At 40.3% G+C, this 23,780-nt stretch overlaps 1 long non-coding RNA gene across 1 annotated transcript; it reads right to left on the reverse strand.

The window, feature by feature from the left end:
• Positions 1–4,388: 4,388 nt before the first annotated feature.
• On the reverse strand, positions 4,389–23,154 carry LOC136828557 (uncharacterized). The gene is made up of 3 exons (XR_010850104.1): positions 23,023–23,154; positions 6,729–6,938; positions 4,389–4,929 (listed from the first exon to the last, which is right to left on the reverse strand). It is a non-coding gene; the product is annotated as an uncharacterized lncRNA (long non-coding RNA).
• Between the last annotated feature and the right edge of the window lie 626 nt (positions 23,155–23,780).

A 23,780-nucleotide genomic window follows, 5' to 3' on the forward strand; every position in this document is an offset into this window, starting at 1 on the left:
AGCAAGAGCAACGAGGTGCTTCAAATATTTTCTTGGTAAAGGTGTAATTAGCTCATTAACAACCCAGTTTCCTTTACCAGTTTTCCTTAAGAAATAGAACTTAATCAAGTAGCTCTGATATTGGTTGCAATATGTAACAACGTAAAACACAGAAAAATTTATCGACTAATTTTTGGTAAGAAATTTACATTGTTGGTTACAAGATAAATTACCTGAGAACTTATTTTTGTTAACATTTTAACCAAAACAATAAGTTGTATACAGGCTCCTCTTGACATCACAATATTCATACACCATTTCAAAGAGAGTTATATTTGTGTCGATACAAAAATAAAGCCTTAGAATAACAAAAACAAAAAACTAAAACTCAGGAATTTAAATATTTATCATGCTACAGCTGGTTTTAAACACTTCCAATCTATCCTATTGATTGTCTGAATTTAAACTGAAATGGATTAGAATATAAAATTTAGGCCAAAGGCCATGCGCTGGGACCTATGAAATAACTAGGCGCTGAAAGGGAGAGTAGAAAGGTTTCAAAGTTGTAACAGGAGGAAATCTGGACGTTGTAAAGAACAACAATCCCAGAGTACCTGAGGGTTGTTTATCTTAACAAGCTAATATTTGGGGTGGCTGATGTTAACAAGCTCATTCTGATACTGGCGGTGCATCTGTTTGTTGTCGGCCAAATGGAATGTCCCTTCGCCGTGTTCAGTACTGGGGGGTGGCTGATGTTAACAAGTTCATTCTGAGGATAGCCAATCTTTACATGGGTACTCTGGGGTTGCGGATCTTTACAACGTCCGGAAATCTTCCTAGTTACGCTACGAAACAATTGTTAGGAGAAGGTGGGCAGTGTGGTGGAAGATTGGACGTATAGTAAAAGGAATGAGAGGGGTTTTAGCCAGGGGCCGAAGGGACGCTGGAAAGATCGTTAAGTCATGCCAGTTTTTTTTTTTCTAGTATAATTCACATATTACATTTGTCCAAAAGAAAAACCTGACATCAAACCAGAAGAGAGAGTTAGCAGATTTCCACGACGGCCAAAATTATTTCTATGGATAGCAGGTTACTAAATTTCTAAAGTCATCCCTAGGAACGCCATTAAAAAGCACCCCTCTTACCATTCCCTAAAAATATTCAGCCCTATCCTAAAGCATTACTCTGAAAAGCATCCCTTTAGAGATTCCTGAGAGATTTGTAGTACAAAGAAATTTGGCCACCGTTAACTTTTCACCACCAGAGGTTCCTCAGATATTAATTACTGTATAAATTATTTCCATAAATTAATACGCTCTGCAACAAATATGCCCTCCCTTGCCTTAAAATCTATTACAGCCTGTTGGATTATCACCGAAATGGGCTCTTTCTAAAAGTTTCCCTTTGAGAACATAACCTCCCTGAAGACATTCCGTTTGAGAACCAATCCATCTTTTCATTTATATCATTTTAAGCCTCCTCTCAAATATTAATCGTCTTCTGAGCCTTCTTTAACGATTACTCCTTCCTTTAACCTTCAAGAGCGATTACTTCAGCATTTCTTCTAGAAACTAGCACCCCTTTAGGACTATCATTTAAGAACTATGCCTTCCTTAAGCCTTTCTTACAAGTTTTTTTTCCTTAATATCAAGCTTTCCTTTGCAAAACCTGACGGAATGCAAACTTTTTTAAACGACACAAGTTTTACCCACTTGGGGACCATGCACATTACACACGCACCATAAAATTACAAATAATTTCTCTATACACAAACTAAATGCTCAAAACCAGCTGCCAATTACTGTAGTATCTAAAACGTGTACACCTTGAAAGCAGTTTTGTCATTCTGTGACTTTGAATGATAATTGCAAGTGCCTGTCAAGGGAGTCAACATAATATGAGCTACTTTAAACAAGTCTGCCAGGTTCTACATGCGACTGGATTATTGAACTACTCAAGTTTTGGTAACTGAAATAATGAAATTTACAGTGCATCACTATAGCACATTTGATGTCTATTAAAACAATAATGCAAAACAATCAAGAATTTACTGTAAAAACAATTACAGGTGACACTAATCTGGCCTCGTGTGTGTGTGTGTGTGTGTGTGTGTGTGTGTGTGTGTGTGTGTGTGTGTGTGTGTGTGTGTGTGTGTGTGTGAGAGAGAGAGAGAGAGAGAGAGAGAGAGAGAGAGAGAGAGAGAGAGAGAATTTGTTACATACAGAAGATTGACTGATTTCTGAAAATTACGCTATACAGTACAGACAAGCGCTGGAACACATTTAGCCGCTCAGTGCTTCAGAGAGTGAAATGAGGGAGCTGGAGAGGCTGGACAGCAATATATATATAAATAAAAAGGAATTATATATATAAAATATATAAAAAGGTGGAATGGAGGGTAAAGGCTAAAAGGTGGGAGGGTCAATTAAGGGCCAAATTAACGCTGTAAACAACTTGCAGTAATGCCTACAGTGTACCACTCGAGGTGCATAAACGGAGAGAGAGAGAGAGAGAGAGAGAGAGAGAGAGAGAGAGAGAGAGAGAGAGAGAGAGAGAGAGAGACTCTGTATTAAACTAACCCTTGAGGGCCAAGTGACAAGAACCATTTACAAAATCTGACAAACGAATCCCATTTAATTTAATGATTGCAACAACTAACACAGGTTTTAACACTTCCATTGGACATTTACCAGGTCTTATCAGCCCCGACCAACCCAACCCCACAAATTTAGTATTGCTTGCTCAATTTTTCCCCTTGACAATTAACGATCATTACATGTGAGGATGGAGTGATCTGATTGATTGTGAATATACAGATAAAGTTATCTGATTCGTATTTGTGGGGCTCTCTTTCCATATTCCTTATAATGCCAGTTCTTGAATTTTATCAATTTTTTATTACAAAAATGACTCGGTATTTCCCCTGCCAAATTGGTGAACTGGACTGAAAAGAGGTAGTTGTTGCAAAGGGCAGCAAACGTTTTTCCTGTCCAATAGATATTGTGTGATACCAATTTGCCTAAAAGCAGTTCAATAAAGCTTTAGTCAGATGAAACATTGCATATACAGGTAATGGCAAATGAACTAGAACTAAAGCAGTTTTCTATTGAGGACGAAAACGAATGGTAATCTACCCAAATTTAGCGAAAGGCCGAAAGTTATTGCGTAAGAAACATATAAACAGATGCTAAGTATTAGATGAATGTTTATTGGAAAGAAGATGTAAGGGTATAGCAAGGGAGTGAAACATAGGCAAGCTTTTCAAACATATATGAACAGGTGACGGTAAACTGGATTTAAATTAATAATTTTTAAGTCAGTTGCATGTTTTGATGACTTGTTTAAAGTACTCTGGTGTACAGTGTATAATTCTACAAAAATAAATCCTCCTTAGACATTTTAATTTTTTGAGGAAACTGACATATGGCTCAACTGATAAAAAAAATGCAAAACAAAAATTACCAACGGAAACTCAACTAGCAAAGATCCAAGTACAACAGTTTCCTTTCATTCTGCACATCTCAGGTTTAATCATTCCATATTGTTCAATTTCCTCACCTGACATAGGTACCCTAAACAATACCTGAAGTAACTTTAAACCTCATTCACGATACCATGTCTCCGAAAAACTATATTAAAAGTGACTATTACCACTAGCATTTAATAATTTTTTGGTTCAACAACTTGCGTTCATGCAAATAGGCAATTAGTTTTTTATACTGAACAAAATGAGTAACTCACAATCAGTGAAGTAAAATTCGTTCTGGTTCTTATTACTAAGCGCTTATACAACGTAGGCTTCAAGAATTCAATGCCAGTCGATCAGGCATCTAAAGACTGTAAGGCATATTAACAAAACTTTCGTGCTTACTTTATATGTTCATAACAATGACAAGACTTTTTAAGGAATCTGATGATACACTAAAACTAATTTTAATTGTACTTCTAAAGGAATCAGTCTTTTGATTCCAAGGAAAGGAAAACAATTGCACCTTCATATAAACTCTTCTCAATTGAAAATCAGTTCAAGACTAAAAGATGAGAATACTTCAACTAACGCTAATTGTTCTTCTGTAGTAATCAGTCTTTTGATTTTAATCAAAGCAAAAATTGATTGCACTTTCATAGTAAACCTTGTAAATTTAAAAATCAATTCAAGACAATGAAATATGAACCCTCAATGTACTGCATTTAAACCGATTGTGGTTACTCGGTGTAAATTTAGTCACGCCTTTTAAATCTTCCTTCATTACCTTACTACTAAGCCCTGTGAGCAGAGATTCAGCTAGCGAGCAACAAAAATGCAATGTGCAAAAGGACTGACTGGATTAAGAGTTATAAAAACACCAATAATTTGGGTTAATTGAACATTAGCATTAAGCCCTAGCGTTTTTTCACCATAATGATGCACTAAATAGACATTTCATTCAGATTTCAAGGATTTACTCTAACTGTACAAGGGGAAAGTTGCACCACTACGCTTAACAGTGCACTGTATGTTCCAAGAATGGATTCTGTGCTCTTTATATAAAAAAGATTAAGAACTGCTAATACTACATACAATATCTATTGAGGAATTTAAAAGCATTTACATCAAATTGATAATTTTCTCAAATGAAAATAATTTAACGGGTTCAATTCACATTAAGTACAGATGATTAGGATGATAAATACAATATTTAAATAACGTGTCATAACATAAACACAACTATTTAGGGCTTCATTTGGTGCTTTATAATCAACATCCCTATTCAAGATTTTTTCTAAGTACTGCAGTAAGTACAGTATATATTTTACAGATTTTCGGAGGCAAATCTTCAATTTGACTCAATTAGGAACTCTCTTCATGGCATCTAATTCAACATTTTTGGGGAAATATCTGCAGTATATCTCCGTGTTAAAAGCAAAGGTCTAAAGATATTTTCTTCCGAGCTGTGACTCACGTAAACCCTGTAAAAAAGAAAGGTATTAGGTTGGTTTCTTTAATTCTAAAAAAAAAAAAAAATGTGTAGTCTACATGATCTGATAAAGTACAAGTAAAAGGAAGACTGGGTATTTTTATGCCATTTTACAGCAATTATAACGTTCACAGAATAACTGATCATATCAGAAATTATTACCTCTAACTGAACTTAAGTATTCTTTAGTGCCTTAAGTTTTAAAATAGATTCTCTTCATAAACTAACACATCCTCTGGTTCTTTGATTTAACTATCTGATCTTAATCAAAAGATTAATAATAAAATAATCAACTAAATAAAACACACTGAAAACAGTACTTACCTTAACCCACATCCACCTGCCCTACTCCAGTCCAACAACTAACAAGAATGACTGTCGTATGCTACATTAACTCACAATTCTTCTACAATTAACGAATTAACTAAAGTGCTATCTTACCACCCAAAGTACACTGCATTGTACCTTAACCTATTCTCTTGGCCGACCTAACTTTAACCCACTAGCTGACCTAGCATACCATTATGTAGTGATTAACCTGTTCCGCTACGAGCCACTGACTGTCACATGTTAATTCAATGATTAGCCAATCCCACCATAATCCTTTGATTAACATGTTCTACCCAATCCTTTGAAAATCCTGTTCAGTTTTAAATGTTTCTAAAATGGATATTTTCAAACTTCTTAGTGTAATGTGTGTGTGTGTGTGTGTGTGTGTGTGTGTGTGCTGTGTGTGTGTGTGTGTGTGTGTGTGTGTGTGTGCTGTGTGTGTGTGCTATAAAGATAAATTATCCTACGTTGAAAGTCGTGTAATTTACAGATTACACAATATGTATAAAATCTTATCAAAGAAATAAATCAATTATTAAAAATACAAAACACAGTGCGTATTGCCAAGATAAATGCAGAGCAAGTGCGTACATGTATGCTATAAGATTATCCTCCATATAATAATTTATAGTAAAACAGTAAATGAGATACGCCCGGTAAATGTCATGCTCAGAGCACTGTGTCCGTCGTATGTGATAAGCACCTCATGACGTCACTCCCAAGATAACTTCCTCACAATTCACTGACGCAAAATTAGGATGAGAACTTTGTATTTTTTTCTACTGTGACGTAGGTCGGATTGCAAATGACATATCCATGAGTCAGTGGAATTTCTAAGTGTTAATATGACTTTCCTGTGAATTTAAAAAAAACGTCTGAATTAGATACAACCTCACGAGTTATATTCCTGATGGTCAAGTGACTTGGCAATGCCTATTTAGATCTGCATTATTGCCGGAAAAAGCCATCAATTTGAAACTAGCACCACACAAAACAGGGGAATCTAAAAAATTTTTCAAGTACACATAAGATTACGACTGGTACAAAAATAAATAATGTTTAGCCTTTCTAGTTGAAAGATTATTTGAAATATAGAACTACATTTATCGTTGAACTGAAGTATATGATCTTTGGAGGAAAAAATGCGGCCTGCTGTAGTATTAGTTTCCCATTAGCAAAAGTTTTTTTTTTTTTTTTTAATGTCAAACTTCTCTTTAATGATCTAGCAAGTTTGTTTTTAGTCTTCAAGAGACCTTTCATTTTGCTAATAGACTTCCACGGAATTGATGAAACGTGTAACTTTGTGCAGATCAGATTAGCCTCTCCTCTAATATCCAGTCTTCTTTGATGAAAAATTGAATGACAAATGCATTTCTTCTCTGGAAATACGATGTAGCCTACCGACCCACCTTCTTTCAGAATGCCATTAAACTTTTCAGGTGACAATTCTCTTTTTCTTACCTTTGAAACATCCCAGTTACTGAACCCAGCTGGTTTCTTGGGATGCTTCCTTTTCTCAAAATACAGCAGCAGAATTTTAACCAGCTTGCTCATACAACAAATTACAGCAGAATTATAAACAACCTTTCCTTACAATATTTGACGTCAGACCTATAACCAATTCTCTGGAAATTGCAAGTTGAGGTTTCACCTTGTAAGATCAAACCGCTCCTGAAAGAGGACCAAAATTTAGTTTTGAGATTTAAAGGTAACTGGGTTTTACTGCATATACCTGTGGCGTGGACACTTTACAGCCCATTGCACTATCAGATAAACAAAACAGACAAGAAATTTTGACTTGTATTTCTAGTATGGCCTTGCAAACAATCTAAATTTATTTACAACTTCTATTAAGCCTTATTGATAACTCCTGACAATCAACTTTATAAACTTATTGCATTAACAAAATTATCTTGCAACATCTGCTGGAGTTTGATTCATGGGCTAATTAGTCCCACGAGGTCAATAACAATTCATTGCAAAGTTAGCATTTCTGTCTCCATAATTGAGATATTGCAGTAATATTTAATTTCAAAACCAGTGACTTAAGTTGATACTGCCTTAATTTATTAAGTAATGCCCACATGCTTTAATATAGTTAATTCATTAAGTAACGCTCAACAAAAATGTCACTCCACATACACAAAATATCGACAAAATTATATTATGTCAGTGCTTGTTACAAGTTTCTTTAACAAGGCTGTGAAACTCATGGTACTGCGTGTCTACGTAGTTATGGATAGCAAGGTGGGGAATGGTCATAATAATGCAAGATGAATTCTCTTTTAAAGTTGGCTTTCTTTAAGGTTCAACAGCCTCTGTATTGGAAGAGTCTCAAACTTAACTGCATTGTCGAAGGTTTCCATGAGACAAAATTTAAGGCTGACGAAGGAACAGATATTCAATAAAACTTACCTTGTAGTTAAGGGGAAATTTCAGGCTATGAAAATGCATTTATTTCTTATCCTTGTTTTTCGGAAAAACTACAATTTGAGATAGGCTATACTGCTACTTCTAATGACTGAATTTATTTGAATTTTTAAAGTTTGTCCTCAGAATATTACCTCACAAAAGATTTTAGGCATATAGCAATTTAATCTTTGTTAAAACAGCAAATGATTGTTGCCACTGGCTTGCGCTTTCTAAATGTGATATATAAGTAAAGCTGGACTAAATGTAATCTACTAAAGTAAAATCATACGGAATATGGCCCCAAACAAATATTCAGCTAAAATGACAATAAGCACAGTACTGTCTTCGGAGTAAACCATGAAGTGGAAACACAGTATAGGACTGATTAATAAGGACCTCTTAATCTACTGTAAATCTCTTTCATAAAACAACTGATAAAAGTGTTGCTTGACCTGTATACTGCACCACCATATCAGATAAGGTACAACTTGAAACAAAAATGATTCCAAAACTACGAAGATTAACCTAAACCAACAAACGCCACAACAATAATTTAAGAGATAAACCCTAACCTAACCTCTGCTAACCTAACCTACTCTATGGGCTAAATATACAGTGACAAAACATCAAGACCGGGCAAACTTCAGGGTCGGCCAATTTAAAAAAAAACATCAATAGAAAGTAAGGATTTCCAACCCTACGTAGGGCCTCTTTTCCAGGAAAATCTTAGAAATGCCAGTTAATTTTATTGATGTATTTTTTGTACACTTCACTTTGCAATTTACTATTACATAACACCATAAAAGGCAGATATAAAACCAGCAACAATCCCTGAGTATATTTATGGACAAGTATATAAAAGATGTGCAGAGATGGGGAGGTGTAGTAACAGTTAGCCATTTTATATATATATATATATATATATATATATATATATATATATATATATATATATATATATATATATATGTAAATATATATATGTAAATATATATATATATATAAATATATATATATATAAATATATATATATATATATATATATATATATATATATATATATATATATATATATATATATATATATATATATATATAATATATAATATATATATATATAATAACAAGTATATACAAGATGTGCAGAGATGGGGAGGTGTAATAACGAGTTGGCCAAATTCTTTATATTTAATATATATATATATATATATATATATATATATATATATATATATAATATATAATTTTACTTTATTTGGCAAAATCACAAAGAACTACAGCTACCATAGCATTGTAAAGGATAAGCACTAAAACCATAACATTCCCTGAGTATATTTAAGGGCAAGTATATGCAAGATGTGCTGGAACAGGGAGATGTAGTGCCTTTCCGTGTATAATCCCATGGGAGACTCCTCTTCCCCTATCATTAAGCTGAGGTGTGAGTGTTGCCCTAAGAGTTGCCATAAGTCATTTATGATCCGTTCAAATTATTTGAATATTTTCCTACAAAATCTGTTCAAAAAGCATGTCACAAAATCGTGATTCTCACAGGAGGATATCCAGAGAGAACACAATGTCTATATTACGCCTTACAAGCTCATATCTAGATGCAAAGGGATATTGAAGTATCCGTGGGTTAAGCTTGAATTACTCGAAGCTTGGTAACTGGTCACAGGCAGGCGAGTGACTTAGCCACCAACCACTCACATGTTGGCAACTTTTTCCTTCAGCAAAAAGGGACCACTGGATGAGTTGACCTGGGATTAAGTTAAACTCTCTCTCTTGTCTTCTAAACAAATAAAAATTATCTTTAAAATCTGGTATTGTTCCTATGAGAATACAAGCCATACAAATTTACTTGATATTCAAAAATATTTGAGACATGCTGCACAAATACAGCAAGTTTAGCTACAGATGGTTTCAAATGATCTGAGCCAAGAGGAACTTTGAAAGTTTTTAGATGCTTCCCATATGCAGACCCTAGGTTTTACACTAAGCTTCTACTTGATACTAGGACAACTTAAAATACTGTATGCAGTTCTTCATAGAAAAATGTAGACTTTCTTATTAACTGAGTATTACGATTGAACAAGTGACATTATTTTTTTTTTACATTAATACCAATTCTCAATATTGGCATTATTTTGCTATGTTTAGTCTCCTTGATTGCCTAATACTAAAATCCTACTACAATCCATTGCAAATTTATCATTACTAAAATATTTATCAGTGAATGTTAATACTAACTTGCACTTTTTCTAAGTTCTTCCTGTATGTTCCATAAATGGTGGCACATGATCCAGAAATGTGGGTACTTGGACAATGCTGAAACCTAACTGGTTTTTTTGTTTCATGTTTCACCTATTAAGTGGGATTTTGGGTTTCAGTTCATGGTCATGCCTCCTTTAGTGCAGATGACCACTGAACAATTTGGGTTGCTTACTAAATTAAGTGCTCATTTTTATACTCTACCTGGACAAGAAATTACCTTTCTTCAGTAACATTCAAAACTTCCTAATTCTTGAGACTGCCATACGGTGAAAGTTCCAAAAACTAAGAGACAGGTGTACAAATGGATATTGTTTTGTCTGTAAATCATTTAATCAAGTGATAGGACTACCATACTGTACCATCTACAGATTTCCTAAAAATTAAGGAGCAGCTGTTGTTCTGAGGCAACTGAATACACTTTTTCTAATCAAGAACTATTGTGTCCCGGATGTTGTTGACAAAAATGACATTTTTATACTAAAATATGGTTTTATATATATACTTACCAAGTAATTACATAGCTAGAGTTTCTACTTTAAACGACAGCTTAAGAATTGAAAATTTAAGGCAACGCTCTTTTGTTTTGGTGCAGGTTAAGTGCCCCGCCCACTTTCGGGGAAGAATAGGTACAACGTAGCTAAAGAGCTCAGTTTGTTTATACTCTAAGTCCATGTGAGGGGAGGAGGAACGGGCTCTGTTCACGTTATTACTTGGTAAGTATGTAAAGTCCCCGCTCAATGCCTTCTCTCTGGAGAGCATCCCATTTTCTGCAGTGCCTTTTCTGACCTAAGGTCGAGCAGAATATATATTTATCATCACATTTGTAAACTATGTATATGTTCTTTCCTAGCAATCATGTATTATGTACAAGTAACAAGTTATTTATTTCATATGACAGATATTGTTTATCACTATGTTCTCTGTATGAACCTGTATTGTTTTTAAGGAAATAGTTTGACCTCAGGTCACCTATAAATCTTTGTAACAGCGGTCTCTGCGAACTACGCAGACGTCTGCATCCCGCTTTATAAGCAGCTAATTTCATCAATAAAGTAGCTCATTATTTCACACCTCTCTCACAGTGGTGACCCCCGTAGTGGTTCCCGGTAGCCATTAGTGGAACAAAACGCTGACTAAGTCTTGGCCCAGTGAACCTAATCCAAGCCCCTAACGGACTAACCATGGAGCTCTAACAAAGCGTTCGGGTGTTAACCGACCCTCGTCGGCAGCTCGCCAACGTCATTAGCGGACCCACATGGCATGCTCCCTGGAGTACATCCCCAAGACTGCCATTGTCACAGCCTTCGGGTCCTACGTCTTTGCCTTCTCCACCTTCGGCCTGAGGAATGAGGGCATGGCCTTCCAGAGGTTGATGGACAGCATCCTGGGGGACCTGGACTTCTGCGTCTGCTACATCGACGATATCCTAATCTTTTCCAGATCTCAGGAGGAACACCTGCATCACATCCAGAAGGTCCTGCAGCGCCTGCAGAAGAGTGGCCTCGTTGTCAGGTTTGACAAGTGCACCTTCGACGTCGAGAAGGTGGAGTTCCTGGGCCATGAGATATCCCTGGAGGGCATCCACCCGATGTCGTCGAAGGTCAAAGCCGTCGGGAGTTCCCCCCACCTACCTCCATCAGGGTCCTACAAGCATTCCTCAGGATGGTCAACTACTACAGAAGATTCATCCCGGGGACTGCTCACACCATGGCCCCCCTGACGGAGGTCCTGAAGGGATGTCCAAAGACTTTAGTGTGGTGCCCTGACCAGCAGAAGGCTTTCCTCCTGACGAAGGCCTCCCTCGCCAAAGCAACATCTTTGGCCCACCAGGACCCCAGCGCTCCCCTCCAGCTGACGACGGACGCCAGTGATGTCACCTGCGGTGCAGTTCTGGAACAGGTCATCAGAAGGTCCCCTCAGCCCACTGCCTTCTTCAGTAGGAGGCTAAACCCCGCTGAGTCCCGCTACAGCACCTTCGACCGAGAACTCCTCGCAGCATACCAGGCGGTACGGCTCCTCAAGTTCCTCCTGGAGGGGACACCCTTCACAATATGGACCAAATACCAGCCGCTGGTCCACGCCTTCATGAAGCTGGGCGACGCATGGTCCTCTAGGTGGCAGCGGTACCTTGCAGCCATTGCGGAGTTCACCTGCACCATCAAATACCTCCCTGGCAGGAAGAACCCAGTAGCTGACGCCCTCTCGAGGATCGAGATTGATTCCGTACAGCTCAGGATTGATTACGAGGACCTTGCCCGAGAACAAGCTGCTGACCCTGAGACCCCAGCCTACCATACAGGCGTCACGTCGCTGAAGTGGATGGACATGCCCTTCAGCTCACGAGGATCAACATTACTGAGCGATATCAGTACCGGACGCCCCCACCCCCTGGTACCTGCCTCCAGACGTCGACTGGTTTTCAACATCATCCACGGCCTATCCCACCCCTCCGGAAGGACAACAGCCTGGGCAAGACAATGTATGCAGTGTCAGACAAGTAAAGTGGGGCGGCACACCGATTCGGGAGTGGGGGAATTCCCCCAGCCAAAGAGACATTTTGGGGACATCCACGTCGATGTAGTAGGACCTCTTCGCCCATCAGGAGGAACCAGATACCTACTGACAGTCGTCGACCGCTCCACCAAGTAGCCCGAAGCTACATCCATGGAAAAAGCCACCTCCAGTGCATGCGCGGGAAGCCCTCCTCTCCAGCTGGATCAGCCGGTTCATTGTCCCGGATGACATAACAACAGACAGGGGACCTGCTTTCTTGTCCGAGCTGTTAACCACCCTGGCACGTCTAATGGGGACCACTCACTACAGCATCACCGCCAACAACCCTGCAGCCAACAGAATGGTGGAAAGGTTCCACAGGTCCCTGAGGGCGTCCCTCATAACTCGTTGCTCCTCTGAAAACTGTAAGTACCAGCTGCCCTGGGTCCTCCTTGGTTTGAGGACCGCCCCCAGAGCCAACGGCAACCCCTCCTCAGCAGAAAAAGCCTACAGGGAGACTCTGGTAGTCCCAGGGGAACTCATCGCAGAGAACAGGGACGACATAGGAATGCAGAGGCTCTGAGACAGAGTTGGAAAGTTTGCCCCCTGCCAAAAGACATTCACCGACAGGACGTCCCCCTTCATGACCCCCGAGATGTCCTCCTCCAACCACGTCTTTGTCAGGGACGAAGCCGTACGCCCACCCTTGACCAGGCCCTACAGGGGACCTTTCCTTGTCCTGGAAAGGAACAAGAAGGCATTCCGAATATCCATCCATGGGCGGGAAGACTGGGTGTTAATAGATCGTCTCAAACCCGCATTCCTGGAGGGGGCAATGGAGGCAGAGCCCAAGATCTCCTGCAGGATACCGAAGCCCCCTCAATCAACCTCGGTCTCAGGAAAACCCAGACACCTGACGGAAATGCACCCCAACAAACCACTGCAGAGGACATTGGGGAAGGCGACCACCCTCTCCAGTTGACATCAAGAAAGAGTGGCCCTCTTCGTCGCTCCAAGAGATACCTGGTTTAATCAGACACTACCTCCATCTTTGGGGGGGGGGGGAGTATTGTAAAGTCCCCGCTCAACACGTTCTCTATGGAGAACATCCCATTTTCTGCAGTGCCTTTCCCAACCTAAGGTCTTTCCTAGCAATCATGTATTATGTACAAGTAACAAGTTATTTATTTCATACGTCAGACATTGTTTATCACTATGTTCTCTGTATGAACCTGTCCTGTTTTAAGGAAATAGTTTAACCTCAGGTCACCTATAGATCTTTGTACAAGCGGTCTCTGTGAACTACGCAGATGTCCGCATCCCGCTTTATAAGCAGCTAATTTCATCAATAAAGTAGCAGTACTTGTCTCCCTGCTCATTATTTCGCACCTCTCTCAAAAGTACATATAAAACCTTATTATAAAAATTTCATTTTTATATATGACACTTACATGGATATGTGCTACTCAAAACACATTATAAAGAAATGCATTCTGAAATAGAAAAGCTAGCATTGTGGTAATGCTTGTTGTAATCTTACCTGGGGAGAGAGCAGGAGCAGGAAGTTACTGGCTCTTGGTCGTTGCTCATCTCAACCTGTAGGGACATGACCAGTAGTGTCAGAATTGTCCCAACTTCAGTGGGAGCTTTGTGGCCAGGGAGAGCTTCTATGACTCAACATAGCTTCAACAAAGCCACGGCCCTTTCCTTGGGTGAAAAATAGACATCGACTAACATACGACCATAAAATTATATTACCTGTACACCATTTAAAAAACATATATTACCCATCCATTAAAAATGAAGACTGAAGGGTACTCCAGGTACTAAGTACCCCCAGCTTCCTAAAACCTCAACAACCTTAATCAGGGCTGGAGACAGAGAAATAGGAGGATCACTCCTAACCATCATTCCCCAGTGCCACGCCAGCCATGGAGAACGAACCCAGTGCACTGTAGTCCTCAAACACAGTTTCAACGTTATGTAGATAATATTTGGTGAATATTGGGCGACACTTCCAATAAGTCGATGGGATTATGGTAGCCAGAGAGAGACTGCATTAAAAAGCCAACAAAGTGGCTACTTGCCCGTACTTCATGTGCTTTTACCTTTAAAAACGGTAAATTATTCTCCTGAATTCCCAAGTGAGACTCTACAACAATGTCTTCCAAAAAGAAAGAGAGAGGACGTAAAGGGTTCTCGACAGAACACCAGAGGTTACGAGAATTCCCTCTGATATTCTTGGGTCTCTCGATGTAAAATCTTAATGATCTCACTGGGCATAATACTCTCTCTTGTTCAGACAGTCCTACCAGTTCTGCACGACTCTGGACCAAAAAAGAATAAGGCCAAGGGTTAAGAAGGGTACTCAGTTTTGGCTAAGAAGCCTAAAATGTATGAGCAAATAGCTCTCTTGCAAAAAAAGCAACTAGTTTGTCCAGGGCTTGTAACTTGCTGATTTTTGCTGTGGCTAAAGTGATTAAGAAAAGTGTCTTTCTAGACAGATCCCTAAAGGAGGACAACTGCATAGGTTCAAAAGGCGGGCCTGACAACCAATGTAGGACTACGTCTAGGTTCAAAGACACTGGCTGCTGAGACTTCCGTTTCCTGGTGTCAAAAGACTTTAAGTCTGGAATGTCCGGGTCTGAGGAAATGTTCACACCTCTATGCTTGAATACTGAGTTCAGCATGGATCTGTAACCCTTTATCGTAGACGTCTAAAGGCCTCTCGAAGGTCCTGGTTAAAGTAAAAATTAGGCTAGTTGGGCTACAGAGGTAGAAGATGATGAGATGCTACATTCTTTACCCCATCTCCTAAAAATGATCCACTTAGCCTGGTAGTGCTTTGAAGAAGAATTGCATCTACATTTAGTGATAGCATTCGCAAATTTTCTTGAGAATCCTTTCGCTCTAACAAGCTTCCTGACAGTTTAAAGCCTGTCAGAGCGACAGTAGATGAGCCTTGATGGTATCTGTTGAAGTGAGGTTGTCAGAGAAGATCTTTCCTCTGTGGGAGGAGCCACGGAAAGTCCAAGAGAAGTTCCAGAAGGTCTGGAAACCACTCCTTTTGAGGCCACAAGGGAGCTACTCGGTTCATTGATGCATGATGAAAAGTCTTAAATTTGCCGATCATGTCTCTTACTAGACTGAATGGAGGGAAGGTATACATTTCCAGGTGTGACCAATCCTGGAGTATTGCCTCCGTAGCCCAAGTTTGAGGGTCTGGCACCAGAGAGCAATACAGGGGAGGCGATGGGTCCCGGATGTTGCAAACAAGTCTATCGGCGGTGTTCCCACCGTTTTAACAGGTCGGTGCACATCTGTGCATTCAGTGACCATTCTGTGGGTAGAACCCATTTGCAATGGCTCAATTCGTCCACTAATTTGCTTAACTTACCCTGAACACAGCAGGTGAGAATGTGTGTATTGTAGTTGTGCACCCAAAGAGAGATCCTTGGCTAACTCGCAGTGACAGAGAGTGAGTGCCTCTTTGGTTTCAAATATAAGCCAGAGCCCTCGTGTTGTCGGAATGAACCACAATCACTGAGACTCGATTTACTGTGACAAAATTTTGAAGAACCAGGTGGATCTCCTTCAACTCCTACAGATTTATGTGCAGTTTCCTCTTTTGAAGGGACCACTTCCCTGACACTTCCAATCGTCCTAGTGTTGCTCCCCAACCTAGGTCCGATGTGTTGGCGAATAAAGTGAGGTTCGGGTTTGGATGACATAGGGACTTCCATAAGTGGAACCTTCCTCCTACAAGCCACCATTGAAGATCTTTTTATTTCCTGTGTTGGGAATATGAAGGAATCTGAAAGAATCTTCTTGTTCCAACTGACCTTCAGAAAGAATTGCAAAGGCCTCGCATGCAGTATCCCCAGAGGAAACATCATCTCTATGGAAGAGAGTGTCCATAGCAGGCTCATCCAGTCATTGGCTGAATAGACCTGAAGACTCAGAAAATGACGGACTTCTTTGGGTGCATGATAGTATTCTATTCTCTGATGGAAAAAACCGAAAAACCCGAGAGTCTATCTTCATCCCCAAATAGACTATCGTCTGAGAAGGGACTTGATGGAACTTTTCCTACCCAACTCCTGGGCTGACTGACTGAGGATTCTGAGAGGGTCCTCCATGCACTTCTTCTGGGATGATGAACATAGGGCCAGTCATCCAGATATAAACAAACTTTCACACCCATTAGCCCTGGTGAAGACTTGAGGGGCTGTTGGCAACCCGAAGCATAGGGCCCGAAATCGGAAAACTTTGTCCTGAGAGCGAATCACAGGAATTTCCTGGAATCCTGGTGTATTGGGGTATAAAAGTAAACATCTCTCATGTCTATCGAGAACATCCAATCTTCTTGGGAAATTGCAGCAAGAACTGAGCTGTTCGTTTGCATCCTTAACTTAATGGTTTGGACATCCAGGACTGGGCTCCAACTCCCGGAGGTTTTGGGGACTACAAAGAGGCGATTGCAAATGCTAATCCCCCCCAATGACAAGACTTCTACCTCTTCTATAGCTCTCTTGTGAAGAGCTGTGACTTCCTTTTCTGAAGGGAATCACATATCCTTCCTTGAGAACCTGTAGTACCCATGGTTCAATCGCTCTGGCCTCTCGCTGTCTCTAGAAGTGTGGGAGTCTGGCGCCCACAGGTAGATGGAGGACCGAAGTCTCACTTCCTAGAGACTGGTCTAGAAGAGGACTTCGTACTGATGGGGCGAACTGATCTGGGATTTGTGCATGGGCGCAAGGGAGCTCTTCCTATGTTACCTCAAAAGAGCTCTGGCTGGAGAGGACAGAGAGGCCAAGGATTAAATGGAACAGCAGGTGTTCGGTTAGACTCTGTTCGCTTGGACAACTGCGCAAACAAGTCGTGAGTAGCCTTTTGCAATTCCGTAGCTACCTGCTCTAATGTCATTCGAAGAAAAAAGGCTGGTTTGTACAGGTGAGCGAAAAGAAGAGCAGGTCTCTGTCCCAGTGTCACTCCTTTAGTGGTGAAAGAACACCACATCTCTTTTCTTCAGTATACATGACAAAAAAAATTGCAGCTAACTCCTGTGTCCCATCTCAAATCTCCTTATCAGCACACAACAGGACTCCGAGCCAGTCTGCATGTACGAATATAGAAACTCCCAAGGAAGGAGCTTCCCTAGTTGCATAGAATACATACCTCCTTTTAGAAAACTCCCTCTTCTCAGACAGCCAAGAGTCGATCCCCAACAACACTTTCTTGGATGAAATACAGGGGGCCATCTATGGGAGTCTAGTGGTACTCAAGGATTGACATAACAAGAACGCTGATCCCAGACAAGAAGGGGCTGCAGTGGAGAAATATGTTGGGAAGCAGAACAGAACATAATTCAATAATGAGGCGTAAGCTGATGAAGGCTGTTCTGGTTCAGGTTCTTTCTCTGCTGAAGGTACAGCGGAAAATGCCAAATCTTGCTGTGGTTCTTCTGGTTTCAAGGACAAGAATTCTTCAACAGTTCCAGGATGTTGTCCAAACATTGGTGAATGGGAAGCAAAGAAGTCTTGGGGTGCTGATGTACTTGCAGACTTCACACGATCAGCGACAGATGAAGAGGATATGGCCTTGGGGATCTGTGACACAGAAGGGCCAAAACAGGTTGACCTGCAGCAACAGGGACGCCTGAATCTGGAGCCTCAGACTCGTATCCCAATGCTGGAGAGCTGGGAGCCAATGGGATGTCTGGAGCTACAGCATGAACTGAACCTGCAGCAGGCTCATGAGCCACTGGGAGCTTGGATCCTGTGGGAGAGGGAGATCCCAAAGAACGCTTATGAGCCTACTGGCGCTTGGGAGCCAATTGGCACTTGGGAGCCAATTGGCACCTGGTAGCCAATTGGCGCTTTTAAGCCAACTGGCGCTTGGGAGCCACTTGGCGCTCGTGAGCCTATGGGCACTTACGAGCCAATGGGCGCTTACGAGCCAATGGGAGCTCAGTGTTCAAAGGGAGCTCTCTGTCGTCCCAATAGCTGCAAGAGGGCTCTTGATCCTTATGACGCTTGTGAGGTACCACTGTACGCACCTCCCCAACATGCCTCTTCAAAGGCCTAGAAGACCCCTGAAAATGTTGACCGTTTCCTTTGGGTTTGAAATCCGAACCACTGGAAGAAAAGGTGTGATCCAATTGGACACCTTTCGAGCATCTGGTTGCCGAAACTGGGAGATAGCAATAGGTCGGGTGAGGAAGCAACTACTAGTGTGCAAACCACACCGAACCTCCCTTGGACCTACGTTTGCCTCCTGCCAGGTGCAGGGGAGTCTGACAGTGACCGAATTTAGGAGATCTGTAAGACTACTTTCCAGTGGCTGTCTGTCGATACCTGGGACCAGCAATAGGATCGACCAAGGAATCAACTACTCGTGGGCAAACCCCAAGGGACCTCCCTTGGACTTATGGTTTGCCTCCTCCCAGGTGCAGGGGAGTTTGGCAGGGACTTCCATCTAGGAGCATCGGTGGGATGAGTAGCCACTCCCTTCACAACACTAACCTGGGTGCAGGCACTAGCACTTGCATCGACAGGTGCACTATGATCCTAACTGAGTAATAGCACTTACTAAAACATCAAATTTCTTATCCATCCGAGCTTTGAGACTGGCAATGGCACTGGGTTCAGAGGGAAGGGAGCCAGGTAACGCAACTGTAGGGAAAGCAAGAGAAGTAGGAATTGGGGAACGAGAAGTCAAAGGTGTAGAAAAAGCCGGTTTAGAGATAGCATACATAGAAGCTCCAGCCTCAGCTCTAGCAGCCAATTTCCTAAGCTTAACTTTCTCTTATCCATTCAAATGATTGGTTAACACTTTCCATTTACTTACGGCCCAATCCTTACATTCCTCGCAAGTCAAGTCGGAGGAACATACCTGTCCACAGCAGTGAAAACAAACAGAATGTTCATCATATTTAAATGAAGTCAACCTATTATTACAGCCTTTGCTGCAATACCGGTTACTGGTCACTCTCATTCTGACATAACAGTCAAAAAAACTGAAAATAATATAGCTTGGAGGCTACCAAATAAAAATACTTCACCAAATCCTTCGATAGACAACCAAACCATCCGGTGAAACTACTCCTGAATTAACAAAACACAGCTGCTGAACGACCGATGTTCGGTCGTCAACGGCAGAAACGAACTGAGCTCTTTAGCTATGTTGCACCTATTCTTCCCCAAAAGTGGGCTGGGCACTTACCTGCACCAAAACAAAAGAGCGCTACCACAAATTTTCAATTCTTAAACTGCAGTTTAAAGTAGAAACTATAGCTATGTAATTACTTGGCAAGTATCATACATAAAACTGATGAGCTACATATTGGTAGGCATATATTTATATGAGGAAAGCCTCTTAATGATATCTGGGTGCTTTGGAAGCCGGTGGGGGGATTAAGAGGGAATCCAAAATTGGTACAAATGTCTCTTCTACTGCCATTGGCCTGTAGACAATGTTTCCACTTAGGTGTCTTACATTGAAAAATAAGTCTGCCCGCATAATTATACACGATAAGTGTTCTGCCAGTAACTCTCTGTCTTGCACCAGACAGAAAGTCACTCAGGAAATTTTGTGGACCGCTCTCATCCAGATATACATACATACACAAAATACTGAACATCTTTGGAAAATGGTCAAAGACTGGGTTAAGAATCAGGTAACCATTCAAAGTATTTTTGGAAATATATAGGCTATCTTTGCAACTTTTTTGCTATCAAGTTTCTAGAGGAAAAGCAGCAGCATCATTTTCTTTTTACAATATTAAGTCAGCATTACCATCCTCAGCCTGAAATCCAGTGGCCTTCAACATCAAAAGACAAAAAGAAATCAGTAGTAGTTTATACCCAAGCAAATTCTGCACTTTCTGATTCTGATTAATGCTAAGTTTAATGAATCTTTTCAAAGTAATACCCTGAACTAAGTGAAGTGAGGAAGGTCTGGTGGAATCAAAGCCAAACCCACCCCAAATGCCTGATAAGGACCTGGTTCCAGAGTTTATGTTAGATCGTGGCCGCCCTGTCATTTGTCTTTATTTACAATGCATAAGTTAGACGAGGAGGTCCAGTGGCGGGAAAGCCCACCAACCAGGTAAGGACATGGAGCCCTAAGTTATGTTTGGGTATGCCACACGCCTTATATTTAAATTTACAATGCCCTTAGTTAGGTTAGCTGATAAAGTCCAGAAGGGCAAAGCCTCTCAGCCAGGTGAAGGCCCAGTGCCCAAGGTTAGGTTAGGTGTGGCCAGGTCAGGTTCCAATAGTATTATCTAGTCTACTTTACAGTGCCTAGACCCAGCAATTTTAAAGACCCACAACTCTTGGTCGGATTCGGTTAAATACAGCCTTGTCTCTAGTTATTTTGAGTTTTCCCACAACCAAAAAACCTGGTTTCCAACTAGGGTCCCCATAATTGTAGTATATAAATATCTCAGTATCTCTAAAGCTACTAATTGGCCATTGCAAGGGACATCAGAAATATTCAACGCACTACAAAGCATAGAAAAATATTTTTATCTCCAGAATGTGATCAAGTTTTAAAGTACAAATTTACCAATTATCAATTACGAGAAATTTGTTATAATTTTGGTATTATTTACTTTAAACCAATACTCCAGGTTAAAGTTTATATTCGTCATCTTCAATTTCCTTAACATATACGTAGTATGAAAGGCATGCTCATATCTTTTGCAATTTTTCCTACGAATGTTGTTACCTCCTTGGATTTTTTCTAAGCCATCCATTTATAACAACACTGTTAAGGGAGTGGAACTCTTAATAGGAATTTGCATCCAAGTGCACTCTAGGTACGAACGGATTACATATCTGGAATATCTGTAATTTTCACCCTGAACTGTTGATAAGTGGAAAAATGAAGAAATGTGATTGGTTGTTTTATAAATTCCAAGTGTTGCTTGAAAAAATTAGCTTTCCTTTGTCAAGGCCCCTTTGGTCTACTTGTGTTGTTCTTGGTCTGTGAATTATTTTAACTGCATTGCTAAATTCCACAACCAATTTCATCCTCCTCGCAGAGATGCTTGTTTACCTTCATGAACGTGTATTTTACCCAGTTCTTTGCAGTGTCCCATGTGCAGTTCTTCCTTAAAGTATCGAGGAAACCGGTACTTACGGTATTGCAGTGCTACAATTTAATGTGAAGAGAAAGACAAGATACTGATATATTTTCTGTTATTTCAAAGGTACCTTCTTGGAAGGTTCACACATTCCAACACACACCTTCCATCTTTTTAGTCAAGTTTCTTCATGAACCACTGGTTAATCTTTGACAGTTTGATACCCAGCAGCCCTCAAAATCTAAGAAAATCCTGACCAGACTAAAGATACCAGTGCTATTTACTGACATTCCTGATCCAGACGAGGGTATGTTTATTGAATATTTTCAAACTAATATCATGCTCTAGAGGAAGGACCTGTCAGTTGCAGGCTTGTTGGCCGGTAATTCTAAGCCGGCTGTCCGCGATGAGCCAGACTATGGCAAGTGACGTTTTTCTGTTATTTTACTTGCTTTACAAGAATTTAAAGTAATATTTTGTTGGCCGGATGTAACTAAACTGTAATTGACCTTTGAAGACTACACAACCTGAATTACCTAACGCGGGGTAGGTCTAAGCCGGCATTCAGGGGCGAGCCCACCACCCAACTCCATAGCTAATACGGCAAAATTGTAACTAGTAAACACCCCTACTATTTAGGTTGGTATTTTTAGGGGTGTTTACTGGTTATAATTTTGCAGTATTAGCTAAGGAAGGGGGGTGGGGGGCTCGCCGCTGAATGCTGGCTTAGATCTACACTGTCGATAGTGTAGTCTTCAAAGGTCAATTACAGTTTAGTTACAGCCGGTCAACAAAATATTACTTTACATTCTTGTAACGCAAGTAAAATAACATGGGAAAGTGTCAATTGCCAAAGTCTAGCTCACCGCTGACAGCCAGCTTAGAATTACCCCCAGTTTAGTAAGGATGCAGTCAGCTAGGTTAGGCAAGGTAGGGGGTCGAGGTCTAGGTAAAGACCAGCATAATAGGTTAGGTTCGACAGTTCAAAATGCAATAATGTTTCAAATTAAAATTTTACCATCATGAAAGTTCCCACATGACAAATGAGTGTGCAGGTCCCATAAGACACATCTGGTGAAGTGGTACCAAGCAAGAAGCCTACTATAAGTAGATGAGACAATTGTGTAACTGTAAAATATGCCCTACCCTATTACCATGTAAGGACATGGCCTAACCTGGTATTTTTAAAATATTTTAGCATTTGGCTACTATGCCTGAAATTAGCAAAAAAAAAAATTGTTAACAGATGAATACCACAATTCATGTAAAAACTCACATCCCTAACAACATTCGACGTGCCCTTTCATTCAATTCATCTTACGCCAGCCTTCTGCTACATGGGCTCTTGTTTTGGGGAAGCCCCTAACAAAACCTGCCATGTTGTATTAGGCTAGCAGAAATCAATTCGACATGCCTAAATAAAATACTATACTCCTTTTACATGGTCTTTTATCATAGTCTATTAGTAACAACATTCAAATTACCAACCTTGAACAACTGCGCTTTCTCCCAACACCGAAAATATGAAACACAATCGGCTACTCTGTACTCTCTCAGCTCTCCTCCCACCCAGAGCCAGCCAGGGAACAACTTCAGGAACACACCAAAGCGGATGAATACAACTGACAGGAAAGTATAATAGCTCACTGATAATCAAGTTGTTCTTTCATGGCTTTCTTTGAATACTCCATTGAAATATAGCATATAATAATGAGTAACTCTGTGACTATTTTTGATAACATATAAAAAAGAGGTAATAACTGATGTTAGATATTTTCTGTGGGACTACTTTTCCGAGATCTTTTCCTCGCCTATGGTTTTCCCGATGTTTATAACCGAGGACCCGTCATAGCGATGTCTTCATTAATATATATAGGCTAGGGAATCGACATAGGAATTCGTATTTACGAATAAATCTAATTTTGTTTTTTGTGTGTTTTTTACCATGCGACTTTACAATACACATTGCCATATTTTCTTTCGGCCAAAGACTTTTGGGTGAGCTTCACTCGATTTCCGCCCTGCTGCAGATGAAGCATAATAATTCGTAGTAAATAATAAACAATATTTTTCTACAAAAGTCTTTGAGACTACATTTTAATATAGTTACCATTTGATATCGTTGTGCTCTTAATTTTAAATACAATCAGCATCTTAATTTTGCGAGAAAAGACGTCACTGAGCAAATATGATTAATTACGCCCAAAAGTTACATTATTTTAACATGGATTAATTTTTGTTGAACG

This window comes from Macrobrachium rosenbergii, chromosome 43 (genome assembly GCF_040412425.1).
Source record: "Macrobrachium rosenbergii isolate ZJJX-2024 chromosome 43, ASM4041242v1, whole genome shotgun sequence".
NCBI lineage: Eukaryota > Metazoa > Arthropoda > Malacostraca > Decapoda > Palaemonidae > Macrobrachium > Macrobrachium rosenbergii.